The sequence below is a fragment of the Dipodomys ordii genome, unplaced genomic scaffold, assembly GCF_000151885.1.
Source record: "Dipodomys ordii isolate 6190 unplaced genomic scaffold, Dord_2.0 Scaffold3, whole genome shotgun sequence".
NCBI lineage: Eukaryota > Metazoa > Chordata > Mammalia > Rodentia > Heteromyidae > Dipodomys > Dipodomys ordii.
In genome coordinates, this window is record NW_012267219.1 from 29,102,282 (window position 1) to 29,124,647 (window position 22,366).

General features: G+C 39.1%; 1 protein-coding gene across 1 annotated transcript in view; it reads right to left on the reverse strand.

The window, feature by feature from the left end:
- Positions 1–22,366, reverse strand: part of Ntn4 (netrin 4) — a 93,966-nt gene that overhangs the window by 57,569 nt on the left and 14,031 nt on the right. The window lies entirely within an intron of this gene.

A 22,366-nucleotide genomic window follows, 5' to 3' on the forward strand; every position in this document is an offset into this window, starting at 1 on the left:
GAGAAAGACCCACCTTCTTATTCTAAGGAACAGATGTGTGGCCTATGTAGATATAGACTAAGTATACATTTAAGTAGCCTGCAGAGATTTGGCTTCTGGAGAAGGCAGCCAGGTATAGATATTGAAGAAAAACATTGTTAGCAGAAGGAACAGCAAAATTAAATGCCCTGCAATGTACTCAAGCTTGACTTGTTCCAGAAAGAACAAACAAGGTCAGTGTGAAGCCAGGTGTGGTGGTGCACAGCCTACTTGGGAGATAAACATGGAAAGATCACTTGAGCCTGAAAGTTTGAGACCAGACTGGGCCACATAGTGAGACCCCATCTCAAAACAAAAATGAACAAAGTCACTGTGACTGTATGTGACCGGAGATGGAGGAGCAAAAGTGGCTAGAACAGACAGAAAACAGGTGGTAGGCAACATAAAGCAAGCCCTTTAGTGCCTGAAGTTAAGAGATTTTCTAACTAATGAAAACCACTGGAAGGCTGTAGACAGAGAAGATATCAAATTTGAACTGTTGTTGTTGTTGGCCGTGGGGCTTGAACTCTGAGCCTGGGCACTGTCCCTCAGCTCTTCAGCTACCACTTCAAGGCTACCACTCTACTACCTGAGCCATAGAGCCACTTTCAACCATTGCATTTTTTAAAAGAGATACCTTCAGTTTGGGGGAAAGACTGGATTTTTTTTTGTTTTTATCTTTATTTATTTTAAGGGTGATGTCAGAGAGGTTACATTTATATAAGTAAGGTAATGAAGGTAATGAGTACATTTCTTGTTGAACATTGTTATTCTCCCTGTTTTCTCCCACTTTCCCGCCCCCCTCTGCTCCCCCCCCCCCAGTTGTAAAGTTCATTTCTAACATAGTGTCTTGTGAGTATCACTGTTGCATTGGTTCATCCTTTGTCATTTGTCTCACCATTTTGTTATTCCTTTATCCTTCACCAAAATGGATAAACATATATACAAGACATAGGGTACTAAAATCAAAACCAGTGACAACAGGGGATAAATCAAAGGGGAGAAAAGCAAAAAAAAAAAAAAAGAAATAACTTCTTTTATTTATTTAGGTGCTGAGGATTGGGCCTAGGGCTACAAGCATGCTAAGCATGTGCTCTACCACTGAGTGCCCTTAGTTTTTGCCTTTTAGAATGCAGTCTGGATTCTAGGCTAGAATCCAGTCTAAGTCCAATCCCCAGCATCTAAATAAATAAGAGCAAAGAATTTAAACAGGTAGACTAGTTAAAGAGCAATTGCAAAATCAAGTTTAGAAACTTACATTTTAAAATGAAATCTGGCACTTTCAAATACTAACCAGTTATTGATTGGGGCTACACTACTACTGCTACAAACACCTTAAGGTTTCTAGAACTGTCTGATAAGCTTGTAGCACCTTTGTTCTTCATGTCCTTATCTGTAGTAAAAATACTTCCCTTGAGGACAGATTTGATTTCTAAAATAGTCAAAATCACTTAAAGTATAGGGGGAAAAGTGACTGTCAAGTTGGTTAGCAGTATTTCAATGCAAGGTTAATTATCAAAATTTCTTATTCTGCAGTTTATAGACTCTAAGGGCAATTTAAAACTGGTTCTGAGATGGAAACTGGAGGACTACTGGGAAGCTTTTGGGCATGTGTGAATTAATATAGGAGGGTCCAAAGAAGCTCTGGGTTGAGTGGCACAAAACTCTCTAATGGATCTGTTATCTGGGGGAGCAAGGGCTGGTGAAAAAGGAAATATTTTGATAAGCAAGTAGTATGAAAATAAAGTCATGATCAAATATAGAAAAAACGTTTTTTGAAAAACTTCCATTTAGTAAGAAGGTATCCAAAAGTAACTTACAGGAAAAAAATGATTTAGGAATAATTTGGCTATAAAAATTTTGTCACATAATATTTTTCTTCACAAAAAGCATTGAAAAGGCAAAAAAAAAAAACAAAAAAATGAGAGTATAGGATCACACCTCCAGATCTATAGGAAACAGAATTGTCCTCAGCAAAACATCATCGCAGGAGGTGGTAACTCAAGGTACACCCAGCCTTTGTGAATAGCCAGAATGATTCTCTAGAAACAATAGCTGGATCACTTCATTCCCTTGACTCTCCATCTCCATTCCAACACCCCATTTTCTTCAGAATAAAATACCAGCTCTTCAAATGGTTCTGCCATATTTTTGTTCATAGTAGTACTACTTGACATTTTCTATGTTGTTGACTTTCCAGTATACAATTAAATTTCTTAGGGGTGATCACTGTTGTGTCCCAGGTTAGTGCTTGGCACACAATAGATACTTAATAAATTTTTGGTAAGTGACTTAATCACAAATTTATTCTTACTGCTTAGGTAATAGATAAGGACTCCAAATAACTTCCTTATGTTCTACATAGATTGACACGCTGAGTTCCATGTTATAGTATTAGAAGGTGAGAGGTAAAAACTTGTTTTGCGTAAACATTGTAATAATTAAACCATGTGTATATATTTTTGTTTAGTTAGAAACATGTAAATCTTACTTTAAAAGCTACTTCTTAAATATTTTCACTACACCTATTTACAGGTGAAGTGGTAGAAAACAACATATTTGGGAATAAATTTTTCCAGCAAAGTAATAGGTCATGTATTTGAGAGTCAGTGTAGAAATTGTGCCTTTTTCTTGTAAAGATAGAAACCAGAACATGGTTTCATGTTTTCATATTTTGAAAGACAAAAAACTTGACTGCACTGTGGTTTTAACTGGGACTTATTTTTAAGATGCCATTGCAAACACTAGCATTTTTGTTAGATGTTCATGAAGAACTCTTGCCCTAAGTAGTATAAATGATGTGGCTATCCTACTGTTTTACCAATCATAGTAACACAAGGACAAAGGAAAGAATAACTCAGTGCTGACCAAAGAAGTATTCTGCTGAAAAGTCTATGGTGCACTTCTGTATGTTGTCTGCCCACCCTTTCCTTTTCCTGAACATTGGTGGCAGCTGTTTTGGTCTCTTGGTTCCGGTCACATATTTACCCTTGACATTTACCCTAGCTCCCTCTCTCTCCCTTCCCTCTGACCCCTCCCTGTCTCTGGGAGTTGGTTCAGCAAAGCTGGAGGAAGATCTCTCAAGGTTTGGGACAATTTAGAAGCCCTTTTTGCTTCCTGATCTCAGCCTGTGGAGGCTGAATGGCAGCTCTGTCTGGGCGTGCATGACACCACAGTTGGCACGCTGCTATCAGTAGGGAAGGGACATCATGACCCCGGAGGCTGCCTGCTGGAAGGGATACAGCAGAGTGCCACAGACACAAAAGTCAACGGGAATTTAAACCATGAAATCTATTTTTTTTTCCAGAAAGGAGACGCCTTAATCTGATACCCTGGGAAATGGATCTAGCCTGGATCAGGAAACAAAGAAGCTTCTGGCAAGTCGCCCTTTGGGTCCCACCCAGGTTTTCTCCAAATGTCCCCAGAAGAAACCTGTGTGGCACTACTGAAATGAAGAAAGACAAAATTTAGAAACCCTCTATCTCACTTCAGTCTTTTCTGGATTTTGTCACCGTGAGGACCAGGATGTATCTATGGGTCTCTGTCTCGGATTGCTTCTGAACATACACCCCCGACAAGGTATGTTTTAAAAGCCAAGATCAAGGTTTTCAGATGAGGATCAAGCCTAGTTTGATACTTTTGTCCTGTCAGTGCTATTGGCTGAGACCTCACAATCCTATCTCCTTAAATTAAGTAAATTTTATTATATTTTAGTAGTTACTGTTTCTTCTCAGTGGAAAAAATATCTGTCACTTAAAATGTAGAAGACAGTAGATACCTACAAGCTGATCCATCCCAAGACAACTAGCAATTCCAGTAAGTAGCAATTCTCAGTAACCTTTTCTTCTAAATGTCTGTGTCCTATATACACACACACATGTTTAGTATCCTGTCAGCTGCTTTGTATACCTTTGTGAGTATTCTTTCAAGCTGATAAACACATCCCTACATCAGTGCTTCTCACAGTGTGGTCCTCAGACCAGCAGCATCCCTAGTGATCTTGTTAAGCACATTCTTGATGCACATTCTTGAATCCTATCCTAGATTAACTGAATCTAGTTTAACTCTGCAGGACTGGCCCAGCCATCTGTGTGTTAACAAGCCCTCCAGGTGATTCTTATGCACAGTAAAGTTTCATACTACTCTTGGTATTAGCCAAAAGTTCTGGAAGCTGTAGGAAAGTCTGAGAAACAACGTTATATAATTTTTGACACACACACTTAGAAAACGAGTGCATGGAAATGACATAATTTATTTAACCAGGCTGCAATCAGTAGGCAAACTGATGAATAACATTTAGCTCAAATGTGGACACACATAGTAAAGTCCAAATGTGAAATCAGTTCATCAAAGAAAATGTATAATAAATTTAAAAATATTTAATCTTTTGAATGAATCATGGACCCTTTGCTGCTTAGTTTGTAGAATCTTCACATTTTTCTGGTATGGCCTGACTTCTCTGAATGTAGGATCCCTCAGACTTCACCTGAGGATGTGCATTCTACCATTTCTTATGCCTTATGCCCTGGTTTAATGAAGCAGTCATTTGAAAGTCCTAAGTAGGTTAAAAATACTTAGGTTGACTTTCATTGGTAGAATTTATACACATACACATTAAACAGTATCAGTACAGTCTGGACAGAATAAAGAGTAAATATCAAGCTAAAGGCATGGTTTAATAGTAGAGTGCCTACCTAGCAAGCATAAGCCCCTGAGTTCAATCCCCAGTACTGTAAAAAAAATGTAAAATAGTGAATATTAGGTACACAGAATCTAAGGAGGTCATACCTAAAATTTCATTGCCTATGCTGAATCATAATAATTGAAGAAACATGGAATTGGGGATTATAGCTCAGTGGTAGAGTGCATGCTTTACATGCACAAGGCCTTGGGCTCAGTCCCCAGCACCAAAAACAATACAAATTTAAAAAAAAGAAAAAGAAAGAAAAGAAAACCACACAAAATGTAGTTATCATGTAAAGAGTTCCTTTTAGCTACTATCTTGGGGAGCAGTTCAAATCCAAGTTGATTATCCATTCTATGGATACCTTTGGAGTTGTGCTTTCCATGCTAGCACCTGTACACTCACCCATTATGAGTTGCTATTAGCATGGCTGTGTCTCTCATAAGTGTTTAGAGGGCAGGGATCTTGCTTGGTTGCAGCTGTATCCCCAGCATGTCTCATAGTCTCTGGCACATTGTAGCATTTCATAATTACCACTAAGACGTATAAAACATATAACTGTTCTTTGGATTTCATTAAAAAAAACAGAGAATAGAGTTAGAAGAACTAAGAAAGCAAGATGCTCTTATCACAAATCCTGCACTCTGGAAGAAAGAAGCTTATGAGCCTCTCAAAACAGCTCCATGGATTCTTCATGTTCTTAAGAAGGGTCAGATAGGTATGAGCAAACAACCAAATAAATACAAACATTGCATCTTTCCCATGGCTTCTGGACTCAGTTTCTTATTTACCAAAAATGGGGCTTTGGGAACATAACTGCATTTGTCCTTTTGTTCCTTTATTATTTACTTTCTTCTGCTTACTTTGGATTCCTATAACCAGTTTCTTGAAATGGAGCCTTAGATCACTGATTTGAGACCTTTCTTTTCCCCCAAGTCATTTTTCAGTTGCATTCTGCAGCTTTTGTTGTTTCGTTTCTTTCCACTTTCTATTCCTCCTCTCCTTTTCCCTTCTTCTTGGTGGTACTGGGATTTGAACTCAAGGTCTTGATTGCTGGCAAGAAATGAAGCATTTGAGCCACACCCCCAGCTCTACATCCCACAAGTGTCTTCATCTTTATTCAGTTGAAAAATTGTTACAAATGTTTCTTTTGATTTTGTATTTGACCTATAGGTTATTCAAAAGTATGTTAATTTCCAAACATCTAAGAATTTTTCTGATTTTTTTTTGTTGAATACGAATTCAGAGAAAATACTTTGTGTGATATGAATTCTTTCACATTTATTGGTACTCATTTTGTAACCCAATTCATTATCTATCTTGATAAATGTTCCCTGTGCCCTAGGAAAGGTACTGAAATCTCCAATTATAATGACCAACTTATATATTTCTTCTTGCACCTTTTGCTTTATTTATTTTGCAATTGGGTGCATTACATTTAAGGTTGTTTTATTGTCTTGATAGGTTGACTCTTATCAGTATGAAGTATCCCTCTTTATTGCTGGTAATTGTCTTTGCTCTAAAGTCAACTTTAAATGAATCAGATAACCACTAATGCTTTCTTTTGAAGTGTCTTTGTATTATAACTTAACACCATCATTTTAATTGAGGCATGCAATTATATTTAAAGGGTGTTTCTTATAGATAGCACAGTTAATCTTTTAAAACATTTTATTAATCTGATAATATTTTCCTTTAACTGGAGTGAATTTTTCTGTTTGTTTTTTTTTTTTAATTGATTCTGGGGTTTGAACTCAGGGCTTACATCCTATCCCTATGCTCTTTTGCTTAAGGCTAAAAGCTCTACCACTTTGAGCACCACCCAGTTTTCTGGTGGTTAACTAGAGATAAGAGTCTCTAGGACTTTTCTGCCTGGGCTGGCCTTGAACTGTGATCCTCAGCTCTCAGCTTCCTGAGTAGCTTAGGATTACAAATGTGAGCCACCAGTGCCAGGCACTGGACTGTTTATATCTTTTATATTTAATGTGATTATTGATGTGGTTATGTTTAACTCTGTTATGATACATTTTTTCTTGTCTTCTTTTGGACTAATTTTGTGTGTGTGTGTGTGTCAGAGAGAGTGAGATACTAGGGTTTGAAATCAGGATCTCATGCTCACTTAGCTTGCTTGCTCAGCTGGTGCTCTATCACTTTCTTTTAGTTACATTTAAAAAATTATCCATTAGTAGATGCAAAAAGGATTTACCATCCACAGTTTCATTTTTCCTAACATGCTCCAAGCTGGGTTTCTACTTTCCTGACTAGGTAATCTCTAGAAACATGTATGGGGTTTCTGATGTTTTTAAAGTGTTGCAGAGAGTGGGGATTCTGATTTTCAAGGAAGGAGAAGGCTGGACAAGAAGACGCAATTGACATATGGGCGTTCTTCTGTGGAGCAGCTGGCTAGTTTAATTTTAGAACATATGTCCTTGACTGTACCACTTTAAGTGAAGCACCTACTTGTCTTGGAGAAGTGTGTCTGTCTTTTGCTGCACCTTAATCCTCTAGCTCACACTCCATAGTCTTAGGCACCCTGTTTCATCAGATAGCCCACCTTTGAAAGTAGGGGAGTCTTATCTCCTGAGATAGGACAGTATGACCCACTAAGGCTCTCACTGAAGCAGCCTGAGGAATGCAGTGTACTCAAGTGACTTACTTGTACGGTAATAACCTCGAGTTGTAAGTACACAAAAGCCTCTTTGCATGTTTCAAGGGCAGTTTCATCAGTTTAAACTGATGAAAATACTGCTTTTTAAATATCTTCAAAGGGAAGAAGAATGACAGAACTGCAAGGAGGAACAACAAACAGCAGAAGATCAAAATAAAAATAAAGATGGGGCTAAAAATAAATTCTAAAATTTACCCCAAATGTATGGAATCTTAATGTTTCCTTTGACTTTGGAGTCAAAGGACATGAGTATCAGAAGTCTCTTTGCAATCAGTGATCCATACCAACTAGGGGAAACTGAGGCACAGAATGCTTAAAGTAACCTGTCAAAGGCCAAGCAACAGGTAAAATGGAATCCAGAAACTTCTAGCCTAATGTTTTTTTTTTTCATCCTATTACACATCTGCTTTGCAACTAGTCATTCCTGGTCCAAATAAAATTTAAAATACAAGATTAAAGAAAATATCACATATGGTTCATCCTACCTGTACTTGTGATTCTAATAAATGCATGAGATTAATGGTATCCTTTGAAAATGTAATGATACTGATTCCTTCTTGACACACAAAGATGCAGGAAGTAATTTTAAAAACAAATCACTGAGATAAATCACTGTAACAAATCACTTAAAATCTTAATAAATAAATTGGCATGTATGTAACCTTTGCCTGGGCACATGTCTTCTTGCTTTCTTTAGGATGCAGCCCAATCGCTGAACTGAGCTCAGGGGCTGAATTCATTGACAGACCTCTTAGATGCTGATTATCAATCTGGGTAACATCCCAATAATGATGAACTTGATTTTTTAAAAATTAACATGCTTGGCCATATCTTGGATAAGTGATATCTTGTGTTTGCTTGCTCTGTTTTAGAATTGCATATATGGATCTACCTCTTTTACCTGCCCATCCCTTGCTGCATTTTTCTTTTCTTTTCTTTTTCTTTTTTTGTTAGTTGTAGGGTGTGGGCCTGGGAGCTGTTCCTTAGCTCTTCAGCTCAAGGCTGGCCCTCTACCACTGGAGCCACAGTGCCACTTTCAGTTTTCTGGTGGTTAACTGGAGATAAAGAGTCTCATGGACTTTCTGCCCAGGCTGGCTTTGAACGGTGATCCTCAGATCTCAGCCTCCTGAGTAGCTAGGATTACAGGCATGAGCCACTGGCACCTGGCTTCCTTCCTGCTTTTGTTCCCACTCTTTGTACCCAACTTCCCACTCTGACCACAGTATCTTCTTGTTCCTAGAAAACTCTGAGATGCTCCCTTCCCAGCCCTTGTCCTCCATATGCCCTGGCCTTGAACACATTTCACACCATTGACGCCCAATGCCTCATCCTCTAACTTGGCCATCTCAAACTTCCTGGGTATCATCTTAGATGTCACTTTGTTCAAATTTTCTTCATCATCCCTCTTTATCACAGTCTAGATTAGATTCTTCTCATGTGTTATTTCAAGCACCAACACCTGTTATTTCTTCCAAACTCAGAATTGTACCACATCTATTTTCTACTTGCTTAATTGCTTTTATTTCTCTGCAGATTACAAGCTCCACAAATGCAGGTGACCTTGTCTGCTTGCCCACAAGTGCATAGGCAATGATCAGCACATATAAGAGACATAGATTTGTTGGAGACTTATAGTCACATTTCATAATGACTTCTATTTGTCAAAGTGCTTTTATCTTTTTTTGTTCCATTCTTAATCTATGGTGCATTATTCTTTCTCATCTTTCAAGTATAGAAACTGAGAAAATGTTAATTTATTTAAGATCATCTCATGAGTAAGTTGCAGAGCTAATATTTGAACAAAGGTTATTGGAGTCCAATTTGGAGCTATTATTATACATCATAGTTGACTTTATTCAGTTATAGAATATTTGAAGAAGCTCAGGTGGTCAGGGGACTGAAAGTTCTCTTCTAGAGCATCAACATGGCAAAGAGGAGAGCAGTGCAGACAAGGAGAGATGGTGCTAAGGGGAAGAACAGCTCACATGAGAGGCAAAGGAAGCAATGTGAGAACAAAAGCTAACATGAAAAGCCACACTTTGGGGTCTACCATGGTGAGATATCAGAAAGAAGAGCCTGAAAAAATACAAGAAAGGATCAGTAAGCAATGCAGGAAAACAAATTTCATTATTGTAGAGGCACAAAAAAGAAGGGTGTAAAGAAAGAAATGTAATGTGCAATTAAGAAGAAAAGAAGACTGAAAACCATACTGAGATTGGGTAGATAGAGATAGCTTTGGGACCTTGGAGGGAATAAGGGACAGTTCACAAAGGTTTCAGAAAAGCACATGGACAAGGGAACCAACCATTCAAGAATTGAGAGATTAACCAGGCACTAGTGGTTCATGCCTATAATTCTAGCTACTCAGAAGGCTGAGACCTGAGGATTGTGGTTTGAAGCCAACCTAGGATAAGAAAGTCTGTTAGACTCTTATCTCCAATAAACTACCAAAAAAGCAAGAAGTGGAACTATGGCTTAAGCCTTGAACAGAAGAAGGTACGGACAGCACCCATGCACTGAGTTCAAGCTCCAGGACTGCGGGGAGGACTGGGGGGAGGAGAAAAAAAGAAGTGAGAGGTGACATTTGAGTTGTTTATAGATTTCAGCTATTATGAATGAGAGTGGTAAGAACATTCAAATGGGAGCCATTTTGAGGACATAAGTTGCCACTGTACACTGGTGCTGAGGAAAGGAAGCATTAGGTGGTATGTAAGTAAAGGTTGATAAGGAGCTGCCAGGCTTTTTTCTAAAGTTGTAGTGCTCTACTGTATTTCCACGAATGGTGTATATAGACGATTCTAATTGTTACACATCTTCACTATCACTTAGGAATTACCATTCTTCTTAACCCTACCCTTGATAGTGAATGTGAGCAGTATCCCATTGTGATTTTAATTTTAATTTTCTTGTTGACTGATGGTGTTGAGCTTTTTATTAATGTATTTTTTTCTAATTGAGGTATATTTTTTATAAATCACTATATATAAATATATGTTAGGCATGATTTTTAAATGGTTTATCCCAGTCTGAGGCTTTAAAAAATCTTAACAGTGTTTTAAAATGGTTTAATGTTTATGAAGTTCTGTTTATCAGTATTTACCTTTTAACAGTTTCTGTTTCTTATGCCCCATCTATGAAATTTTTGCTTGACTCAAGATCATATCTGCTTTTTTTAGGAGTTTTACAGATGGTAGCTCTTACATTAAGTCTAAAGCCCAGTTTGAATTAATTTTTCTGCATGTATAAACTAGCTATTTACATGTAATTGTCTAATTCATTCTCGTGCCATTTGTTTTAAAAGCTACTCGTTCTTTGAATCCCCTTGACAAGTTTGAGATGCATTCCTTTCTGTTTCTTTTGTTTGCACTTTATTGAGCTTCTTAGATTTTGTGGATTGATTATTTCCATCCAATTTGGATTTTTTTCCTATTATTTTTCCTTCTTCAAATTGTTTTTGACCTCTGCTTCTTTTAGACTCTGATTATGTGGATGTTAGAACATTGAATATTGTCCCACAGATCCCTGATGATTTTGCTCTTTCTCTTTGCACTTCCTTTGGAGCTTCTATTGGTATGTTCACCCAATTTTCTTCTGTACTGTCTAACCTGCTGTCAACCTCTTGTGTTATACATTTATTTCAGATATTGTATTGTTGTGTTTTTCATTTATGGAAATTCTATTCCTTTCCGTGTTTTCTCTTTTTTGTGGGGGGGGAGGGTGGGTCCAGTCATGGGGCCTGAACTCTGAGCCTGGGCACTGTCCCTCAGCTCTTCAGCTCAAGGCTAGTGCTCTACCACTTGAACCACAGTACCACTCCTGGCTTTTTCTGCTTATGTGGTGCTGAGGAATAGAACCCAAGGCCTCATGCATGCAGGGCAAGCACTCTACCACTGAGCCACCTTCCCAGCCCCTGTGTTTTCTCTTTTTAACATGCTTGTGTTGAGCATGTGGAACATGCTCATAATAACTGCTTAAAAAAATACACTTATGGGGCTGGGAAGATGGCTCAGTGGTAGAGCACTTGCCTTGCATGCCTGAGACCCTGGGTTCGATTCCTCAGCACCACATAAGCAAAAAGAAAAAAGTCGAAAGTGGCGTTGTGGCTCAAGTGGTAGAGTGCTAGCCTTGAGCTGAAGAGCTGAGGGACAGCGCCCAGGCCCAGAGTTCAGGCCCTACTACCGGACCCCTCCCACCCAAAAAATACACTTACCTGTTAATTCTACCAGTTGTGTCATTTCTGGGTAGGTTTTTGCCTTTTCTTTCAGTTCCTAATCAGAAATTGCTGGGTGCAGTGACATTTGCCTGTATTTCCACATATTTATGGTATGGAGATTTGAAGGATCATGATTTGATATCAGCCCAATAAAAAAGTTGCTGAGACTCCATCTCAAATAAGCCAATGTGATGATGATGTATACTTATAACCCCATCTATAAAAGTGGTATAAATAGAAGAATCATGGCCCAAGACAACCCAGGCAAAAAGTTCCAGATTTTATCCAAAATTTAGGGCAAAAGTGTTGGTGGTTTGGATCAACTAGTAGAGCTCTTTTGCCTAGCAAATGTGACACTGTGGACATTAGGAACTGTGAATGGGTATGTTCTTGCTGGCTAGATTTTTAAGTGCTTCTTTAAGAAAGATTATGCTGTGTTTTGATATGTAATTGATTTCCCTGGGATAGGATGAGCCCTTTGAGTAATGTTTTTATGGGTGTTTTGGGTGTGTGTGGGTGTGTATGCACGTAAGCACACGCCTCTCGTGTTTGTGATGTAACTCTGTTCCACAAGGCATGTGCTGTAAAAATCCTGGTCATCTCTGGACAAGATAGGATAGTTTGTGCCAGTTTTTAATATTTGTTATGATGAATCAATCCAATCTACCCTTTACTCTAGAGTGACAACTCTACTGTGAGGCTTTTTGAATGCCTTTCCAGACTGTGAACTATTTCTAGTCTATGAGAACACTAGGGATTATTCAACTTTACTTTCTGGGGACTTTTTTTCCATTCTTGGAGGTTTAGCTCACACATAGTCAGCTTGATATTCAGCCCAAACTTTGAGAAGATCTTTGTACAGACCTCTGGAATTGTCTCTTTGGGTAGCGTCCCTCCTCTCTAATGGTCTAGTGTCTTATAACTGTCTTGGCTTCTTTGAGCACTCAACTCTGTCTGCTTAACTCAATGGACCAATGGATTCTGGGTTTATTTTCTCATTCTACATCTTAGAACTGTCCACATCAGCAAACAGAGGCAATTATAGAGCTTGCCATGTTTCTTTCTCCTTTCTCAAAACTCAGTCTTGTGATACTGTTTCCAGTGACTAAAAACAATTATGTTATAGGATTTATCTGACTTTCTAGTTTTAAATTGTGGAAATACAAATCAATAGCAGTATTTTCTCATGAGCAGATGCAAAAATCCATTTCAAATTCATAGTTTTTAAGATGGTGCAACTTGTGAAATGTCAGGAATGGGACAAAAGATATGTTTGGATACATAAATGTAATTTTTCTTTCTTTTCCTGTCCATCATCTACCTCCCTTTCCTCCATAAAGTGTTGTGGTGGTTGATCTTGACAGTCAACTTGACTGGACTGAGAAGCACCATGGAGATTACAAAGCTATTCTGACTGTATGTGTAAAAGTACTTCTAGTCACAATTAAGGGTGAAGACCTGTCCTACAAGCAAGAAGCATCATCCTATAGATTGGGGGCCTGGATAGACTAAATCAGGAAAAAGAAGAAAGCACACTGGACACCAGTGGCTCATGCCTGTAATCCTAGCTACTCAGGAGGCTGAGATCTACGGATCCTGGTTCAAAGCCAGCCCAGGCAGGAAAGTCCGTGAGACTCTTATCTCCAATAAACCACTGGAAAACCGGAAGTGGAACTGTGGCTCAAGCGGTAGAGCCCTCACCTTGAGCTGAAGAGCGCAGAGACAGCGCCCAAGCCCAGAGTTCAAGCCCCATGACTGACAAAAAAAAAAGACAAAAAAAGAAGAAAAGACCAAAAAAAAGAAGAAAGCAAAACACTGTTTCTCTCTGGTTTCTTGATATCATAATGCAAGCTGCTCTGCCTTGCCACTCTTTGCTTGCTATGATGGATGCAAACATCTGAAATCGTGAGCCAAAGTAACTCATTTTTTTCTTTAAGGTGTTAATTCAGATGTCTGGTCACTGCAAAAAAGAAATGACTTAGAAAAATGGTACAAGAGAAGAAGGATGTTGCTGTGTTTAGAAGCCTTGGGAACTGTTTCATGGGAAGAGTTTACCAAAGGTTAGAGAAGAGGCCAAGAGGAGCCCTAGAATGTTGTACACAGAGCATGAATGTTTCTGGTGGGAGCTCACAAGATCAGAATGCTGATAGGAAGGTAGACATTAAAGATTCTCTTTAGAAGGTTTCATATGAAGACAAGGACTCCACTTGGAATTGTACTTGAGGCCATTTGTGTGCATTGTGGGAAATAACTTGTCTATATCTTGTCCATGTCCTGAGACTTTGTGGGAACTTGAGTTTAAAGGTGACAGACTAGGTAGTATAGCAGAGGACATTTCAAGGCAGCCCAGCATTTAGGCTGTAGCATGGGTTTACTGGCTGCTTTTAGTCAAGTTTACAATGAGAATTATGAGCAAATTTTACAAGAAGTGCTTGTAAAGTTAAAGCCCAGGCCAGAATGGCTGCTGAAGAAATCAGATCCATTAAAAAGAAGCCATGTATCAACGCTCAGGAATTGGCTGTCTTCCCCTCCACCCCCGAGACTAGAGACACAGGGAAGGCTTAGGGATGTAAAGAGGCCATTATAGGCCTGATTTTTGCTCAAGTTGGCATCATATCTTGGTTTTATCCACAGGATGCTGGTTTTGCAGGCATGTGGAAAATAAGAGTTACAAGAGATCTTCAGAGAGGTTTTCACACAGACTTCTAAGGGACAAGTTGGGGACCAGGCAATGTGTGCTAGAATCAGATACCTGCACGCTTCCTCTGAGAGGACAAAGTGTGAAGCTGTGAGAGAGAAGCTGAAGAAATAGTAGAAACTCCAGGATGTTAGACATGCCAAGAAAGAGGAACATCTGCTGAGGAAAGCTGCAGGCAATGAGTGGCACAGGCCAAGAGAGAGGCCTGTAGCTGCAAACAGCACAGCCATAGGGCAGGGGCTGCCTAAGACCCTTTGGCACTCACATCGTGACACCATATGCTCTTGATGCTGGACACAGATTTCTAAGATTTAATATTTGCCTTTCTGGGTTGTTGTTGTTGTTGTTCGTTGTGGGGCTGAACTCTGGGCATGGGTGCTGTCCCTCAGCTCTTCAGCTCAAGGCTAGTGCCCTACCACTTGAGCTACGGTGCCACTTCTGGCTTTTGTCTGCTTATGTGGTGCTGAGGAATTGAACCCAGGGCCTCATGCATGCACTCTAGAGGCAAGTACTCCACCATTGAGCCAAGTTCCCCTTGCTGGATTTTAATCTTGATTTGGCCTCACTTGTCCTTTCTCTTGCCCTAGCCTTCCTTTTTTGGAAAGTAATGTTAATACAGTGCCATTGACTCTTGAGCGTATGTAACTTGTTTCCAGATCTTCGTAGGTGTTCACAGTTGAGTTGACTTTGGACTTGGGCTTTTGGACAGTGTTGGAATTGTTAAAAGTCTGAGTACTCTTGGAGAGGGACTTGAATATATTTTGCATTCTAAGATGGACATGGGCCATTTTAGAGCCAGGAGTGAAATGTTATGGCTTGAGGAGATTTGTTTGGGTAACAAGTTAAGAAGTGTACCTGTGGTGCTTTATCTTGATTGTCAATTTGATTGGTGAGAAATACATAGGAGATTAGTGAAGCACACCTCTGAGGAAAGTGTATCTCTGATGGTATTTCTTGACAGGATTAACTCATGGTAGAAAACCTGCCCTGAATGTGGGAGGCACCATCTTATAGGCTAGGGGTATAAATGGGAATAAAAGGGGAAAAGGAGAAAGCCAGGTTATGTCCTGTTTTGCTTGCTTGCCACCACAATGTGAATTGTTCCATTCCTCCTTGCCTCACCATGATAGACTGAAACCTTGGAAATCATATGACAAAACAGGTCTTTCCTAACTCTAAATCCTTTCTCAGGTTATTTGTCACAGCGATGGAAAAGTCTGACCCAAGTGTAGAATATTCTACTTGAGATTTTTTTCTCTTCTGCAAAGTACAGTTGCAGGCATTGTTTTCTATATAATTTGTTATATTAGGAGATATAATCAGCATCTAAATAGCAGGAAATAGATTATTGGAGATATTATTTTCCCTGAAGTAGAGGAAAACTACAACTGCTTCTAGAGTGTAAAGTTCCTAGGGTTTCATTTTGGCCTTATTGTCATTCAACATGATCTGAAAAAGCTATTTCTGTACTCTGCTATGTCTCAGCTATGTAATTGTTACATCAACATATTTTAACGAAGAAAGTAAAGACAAAATTTGCTGAGACAGGGCAATGGAGATATTCTTTTAAATGAGGTGTATGAAGAGTCAACTTTGGTTTTCATACACACATATAATGTTAAAAACAAACATTTTCCCTGAGTACTATAGAAAACCACAGCTGGCCTTAATTTTATATTAAAAGTAGCTTTCGTGTTGAACATAGGTTGTGCCTTTTGGGGATTTCCATAATGCAAACTTCTACTAGAATGTGATTTCAATTTTTATACAAGAGACTTTATCAAGAGCAAACAGATGTCTTGATTAAGGGTTTTGTTTTCTTTTCTTTTCTTCCTGTTTTTTTTCTTTTCTAAGTATTAAACACTATGGAGAGATCCTGGCTACCAAACAAATAGACTTCAAAGGGACCTCCCACCTTGCACTAAGCCACAGACAAATATTTGCTATTACTATAGTACTAGGTAGGCTAGGGCCACTCTGCCCTTCACTTGTAGGAGACCTTGAGTAGCAGTATTAATTACCACTATGAAAAGTTTTCCCAGTAGAGATTAATCTCACATATCTTTCCCATTAAGTTTCAGTATGAAACTGAGGTATGAGGATTTGTTTCAGGAGTTGAATTAAGGAGAACTAAGAGCTGAATCAGGAAGAAAGATGTGTAAAAATAAAGCCTAGCAATTAGTCTCTGAAAAGTTATAGCATGTAATCTCTGTTTTATTTACATGTAGAGGATACCAATGAATATATTTTCTAGACATTTTGCCCCATACAATGTCAAGCAATTTCTAACCTCTACTTCTGAATATATCTCTTTCCAATTATATCCTTTTTGATTCAAGTATGTTTCAGAGGTTTTTCTATAACCCAAGCAATATTCAGACTTTAAATGTCATAGTCTTCCAGTATAGTTAACATAGTTGACTGAGTGTAGTGGGGACAAAGACACAAGAAGGGAAAATGTATTGTTTTGAGACTCTTTGAGGTAGTCTCTTACACAGTCATCTCTACTGTGGGTAAAAGGATGCAAGACTGAAGATCCAATGTCATTAAGGGGAGGTGTAAGGGGAGGGAAGAGTCACTTTATATCTGAATTACAGTGTAATGATATCATCTGTACTCTATTATTTACATCATTTGGGGTTGCATGCCAACTAAAGGGACAGGGAGACTGGCAGGTAAACAGGCTAGGCTGAGGTAATCAAGGGATGGAAGGGTAGAGAAGCCACAGAAGGCTAAATACTCAGTAGTTACTTGTGAAACAGACTTGGCGCTCCCTGTTCCCTAAAAGCAGTAGGGCTGGACAATGACCAAAAGGTTAACATGGCCTCTGAGGATGACAGTACCAGGTCCACCTGCATAAGCCACATCCACAGCATCAGCCAGACCATCTAGAAGTAGCTAAGTGCATCACTAAGCATCACTAAGTTCTTAAGGGAGGACAGTTAAAAAGAAGCAGAAATAATGTATCTCTGAACTCCTGGCTATGAATCTCCACATGTGCTTTGTGTATGTTTTATAAACTCCTTGGAAAACAGGTGTGTTTGAGTTCTGGCTACAGTATTTCAAAGTAATAATTCTTTAAACATACTGTAACTCCCTAACTTGAATAGGACCTTAAGAAAGATTTTGAAAAGCATGTTTTGTTCATCCCAACAACAAGCCTGTCATATAACATTACATAAAAATCCTTAACAAACGAATAAAAGCAAGTCTAGAGGGAACCTGGAGAGGAGGAAGACCAGAAACCTCACTCCTTGCTCATGCTAAATTCACTACAGAGCACCCCCTAAACAGAATCACTTGGAAATTCCTTCATGAATCTGAAATGCCAGCAAGGTGTGGGTAGATGCATTTCTTTCTGTTTTGATAAGATATTTTAGTTTAAACTCAGGCTTTTATCTTACATACCACTGTCATCTAAATATATCTTTAAAACTTAGCTCCTTATCTTGTACCTAACATTCATAGTGCAATTTTAAAATAATTCATTCACTCACAATGTATACAACTAAATACAGACAGGAGAGACACAAATTGCCCTTTTATATCAAATATAATCAGTTCTCTCCAAATTTAACACTTCCTGTTCTCTTCTTGCTTATCTAGGAAGATGTTTGGGCCACTGTTATAATAAGATGTATGTAATTATTTATGTGGACTTTAATATTAAGTGGCCAGTATTGATGTTTTTCTCTAGCTAAATGTCTGTTTGTAGAGCCTTGCTCCTGGCTAGCATTGACAGGAGAATACAGTGCAGGAAGTCCCTAACTTATAACTACATTGTTTTTCAAAATGGACTTACCATTTGTAAACAGAACATGTCTATTCTTTTTACACTATCCCCAGAGCCTGAGAGATTGCTAGATGCATAGTAGGCGCAAATATCTACTGAACAACCAAATGTATCGGCACAGTTTCTACTTCAGTGATAATGCAACATTATATTACTAGGAGTTAGAACTTATATAGTACTTAGCCATTTCTAAACACATTTCCATATGCCTCATTTTAGTCTTTCTACACTGACCTAATTTACAAATGAAGATTCTAAGATCCTTACAATAAAGTCAGCCACTTAGGCTACTTGGTGGCTCAAGTATGCCAGAGAGCTGGAACTGAAGTAGTGCAGGGGAGGTAGGGAACTGATGTAAAAGCTAGAACTGCCAGAACCAGGGGACCAACCCATGGGGGAGTCTAACTCCTGTACTCATATTGTCATATAGCATCTGGCAATATTAGAAAATATAGCTAAATGTAGGCATAGTGGCCCTCACTTGTAACTTCAGTGAGTAAGAGGATTTCAGTCTGAGGCTAGTCATGGGCAAAAACAAGAGACCCTACCTGAAAAAATAGATATGGCATGGCTCAAAGGGCACAGCGATTGCCAGTTCAGGGCCTGAGTTTAAACCCTAGAACTGTGAAAAAGAAAAAAAATAGATATACTATCATCATTCAACACAAAGTGCTCAGAACATATTCATTTCCTTTTTATTTCTGCCTTTCCTTTTTCTAGCTGTTAAGTGACTTCCTTATGTTTAATTTTTAAGAAGAAGGAAGCTTGGCATGGTGGTACACACTTATAATCCCAGTATTAGAGAGGTATAGGCAGGAGGGGCAAGAATTGGGGGCCAGCCTGGGTCATATGCTGAAACAATGCCTAAAAAGAACAAAAAACAATAACAACAACCTCAAAACCCAGCTCCTTTCACAGTAGCAAGAAATAGGTCTCTCCCAAATATGTACTCCAAAATTTAGGGCGCTTGCCTTGCTAACAGGAAGACTAATTGGTCTAGCTCTGGTAGTGCTTGACATAAGTCCTCTGCTATGAAAAGATGAACATAAAAGATTGTCTTTATTGTGGTGTTTGAACTCAGTGCCTCGAGCTTGCTAAGCAAGTGTTCTGCCACTTGAGCTGCACCTCCAGCCCAAAGATTCCCTTAAGTCATAATTTGCATATTCAAAGTTGGATGAGACCTTTTTAAAGGACTCTGAGACAAACCCCTGATTTTGCACACAAATTCTCTAAAATATTTCCCAAAGTAAATTCTCCAGCTTTTCCTGAAACATATCAAAGGATGAGAAATGGAAGAATGTTCACTTTGTCTTTGGATACATAGAGCTTCTAGAAAGACTTACTTTGGTCCTACTCTGGCCTTCTGAAAGCATCAGAGTCCATTTAATCCCTCCTCAAACATCTGAAGAATGCTAGCAATTCTTGGACATCCATAAATCCTCTCTCATAGGGGAAATATCCTGAGTTAATTGTTAATTACATAACAAAGTTTCTAATTGATCTCACCAGTTCTGCTCAGCTCTCTCTAAACAGGAATATCTTGACCTGAGCATGACATTCCTGCTATGCTTTAACTAGAGAAGAGGACAGAAGGACCATTCTCTTCTTTGTTTAGAAAATTGTTCATCCACTAATGTGCTCTAAGGCCACATTAGCTTTTTTTTTAGGCAGTCATGGTAAGTTGTTAAATCACATTGAAATTGCAGTCCAATAAATTGTTCAGGTCTTCTCCACACATGCAGCGGTAGGTCACATCTCTCTGGTGATAACACAGCAGGTATTTGAAAGGAAGAATTTGTATGTATTGCTGACAGGTTTATTCTCATAAATTCTGCTTAAAGATCTTCCATGTGGATCCCTGTGGTTCCTTTCCAAATGTGCTATTATGTTATTCCTGCCCAGTTGTGCTGATGGATCTTTCAACACTACCCACAGCATCAAGTCCAAAGTACTTGGCTTATTCAGCACTGAGCCTCCAGGGCCAGCTTCATCAACCTCTCCTCTCAGAGCCTCTTTCCCCACTGCTCATTGCACCATACTGCACCATTCTGCAGATTAACTTTCTTATTCATGGACACTATTTTCTTTTGTTTTTGTCAGTAGCGGGGTTTGAACTCAGGGCATGTGCTTGCTCTGCTTGCTTGGCTGGTGCTTTACCATTTAAGCCATGCTTCCAGCCCTACTTTTTTGCTGCTTAATTAGAGATGGAGTCTTCTAGAATTTTCTGCTTGAGCCAAATTGGAATTACTCACAATCTACTAGTGGTGTGAGCCACTAGTATCTATCCTAACAGACTTCACTATGGAATTCCCTTCTCCACCTTATCATCCATGCTTTTAAGAGAGAGCAATTTAAAAGTCTTAACCAGATCAAATTCCTTAAAGGCAGAAATATACTTCAGTGAAGTACAGCTAATAAGGAAGATATTACAGCTTAGAAGGTTTTTTTTGGTGGGGGGTTGGCAAGAAAATGTTGTTTTGCCTTTATAACAAAATGATCTTTATACTGCTTTCTTAAAAAAATTCTGTTTGGAAGTGGTGCTGTGGCTGAGGGACAGTGCTCAGAGTTCAAGCCCCACAACCAACCAAAAAATAAAATAAAAAAGAATAAAAAAAATTCTGTTCAAACAAGTTTTCCCTCCTTGCTCTAGAAAATCAGGTGAGTTGGAGTAGTTTTACTTAAAAGAGCAGTTCTTTGGGAGAGAATAATTAGCTTGTTAGTTTATCTGATTGAAACAAATAGCCACATAGACTGTCCATAGACAGTGTCACAAAGCAACTGTTTCGAGAATCACAAAACAAAACCACCTTTGGGTCAACACTAGGCTGTAGCAAGAGCCCAGCTGGCAGTACTATAGAATATTAGCATGAGACCTTCTTCCCAATCACTTGCAATGACTTTGATGAAAAATTGAATGAAATCCTAGCCAGCCTTTACAGGTACCTTACATTGTTTTTTCTGAGAGGCGGTGATAGGGGTGAACCTTTCTTTATTCCAGGCTTCTGCTGATTAGCCACAGAGCCTGTGATTGAAGTTTGCAAAAGAATGGAACCCATGACATCATCCTTGTTGAAAAACTATACTTGACAACAGTCTGCCTGAGGATCAGTCATCCTAAATGGCAAACTGAGGAGACACTTGGCAAGTTGTCTCTCAAAATACATTTTTAATGTGGCCGTATACCCTGTACACTCCCATAAAAGTGACATCAATCACAAAAAGCAATGAAAAGATGGCTTCCCTGATATTTAAAACCACTTAGCTTCAGAGCTCATTTATTTGATAAACATGTATTTAATATGCCAGGCAGCAAGTTAGATGCTAAGGGAATTTTCTCAAGGTGTGGCCAACACTTTCTTAGGGAGCTCACATAAGCATGTGATGACTACTGGGTAGTGGTGAAACTAAGGGTGCACACCTGTGACATACCATTACAGTGCACCTAACCCAAAATGTTGGCAGTAGGCAAGGTCTAAGAAAATTCATTAAGGACAGATGGGACATATCTGTGGATTCATCCATCCATCCACCCACCCACACATCCATCGGTTTGGCAACTTAGGTACATGAATGAGAGGTAGGACTAGTGGGAAGAGCCGAAAGCCGAGCAAACAGGGCAAGAAAGAGCATGACATCTAGAAATGATACAAGTAATTCTAGACACACTGGAGGCTAAAACATGAAGAAGAGATGGGAGTGAGGCCCGGTGGCACTCAATAGGGACTCATCATTAAAGAAGGACTCACATTAAAGAAGGAGACATTATTATGAGGAAACTGGGGAGTCAGTGAAGAGACTTAAGCCAGGAAGTATCACTTGGTATTCTAAATAGATCCTTCGGTGTGCAGTTTAGGGAATAGATTGGAGAGTAACCCAGATAGAGGAGAGAAGGGCAGGGAGGAAGAAAGGAGGAAGGGAGAGAAGGAGAGAAGGAAAGAAAATCAGGACTAGGACCATACTGTAATATGTGTACAGATGAAAAATAATGATGTTTTGCATGACAACAGTGGCTGTGATGAAGAAAGGCATACATACTCAAGAGGGACCCAACTATCAGAAACAGATAAAACTACCCTTGAAGTGAACTGAAGGAAAATAGGAATGGAGAATGAGTCTCAGCTTTCCATTTTGATGAGTCCTTAATGAGCTAGCTGGTGAAGCCTCCTTTCAGGTTTTGTTTTCTCTAAAGTAGCAGGCAAGGGGCTGGGAAGGTGGCTCAGTGGTAGAGCGCTTGCCTTGCATGCATGAGGCCCTGGGTTCGATTCCTCAGCACCACATAAGCAAAAAAGAAA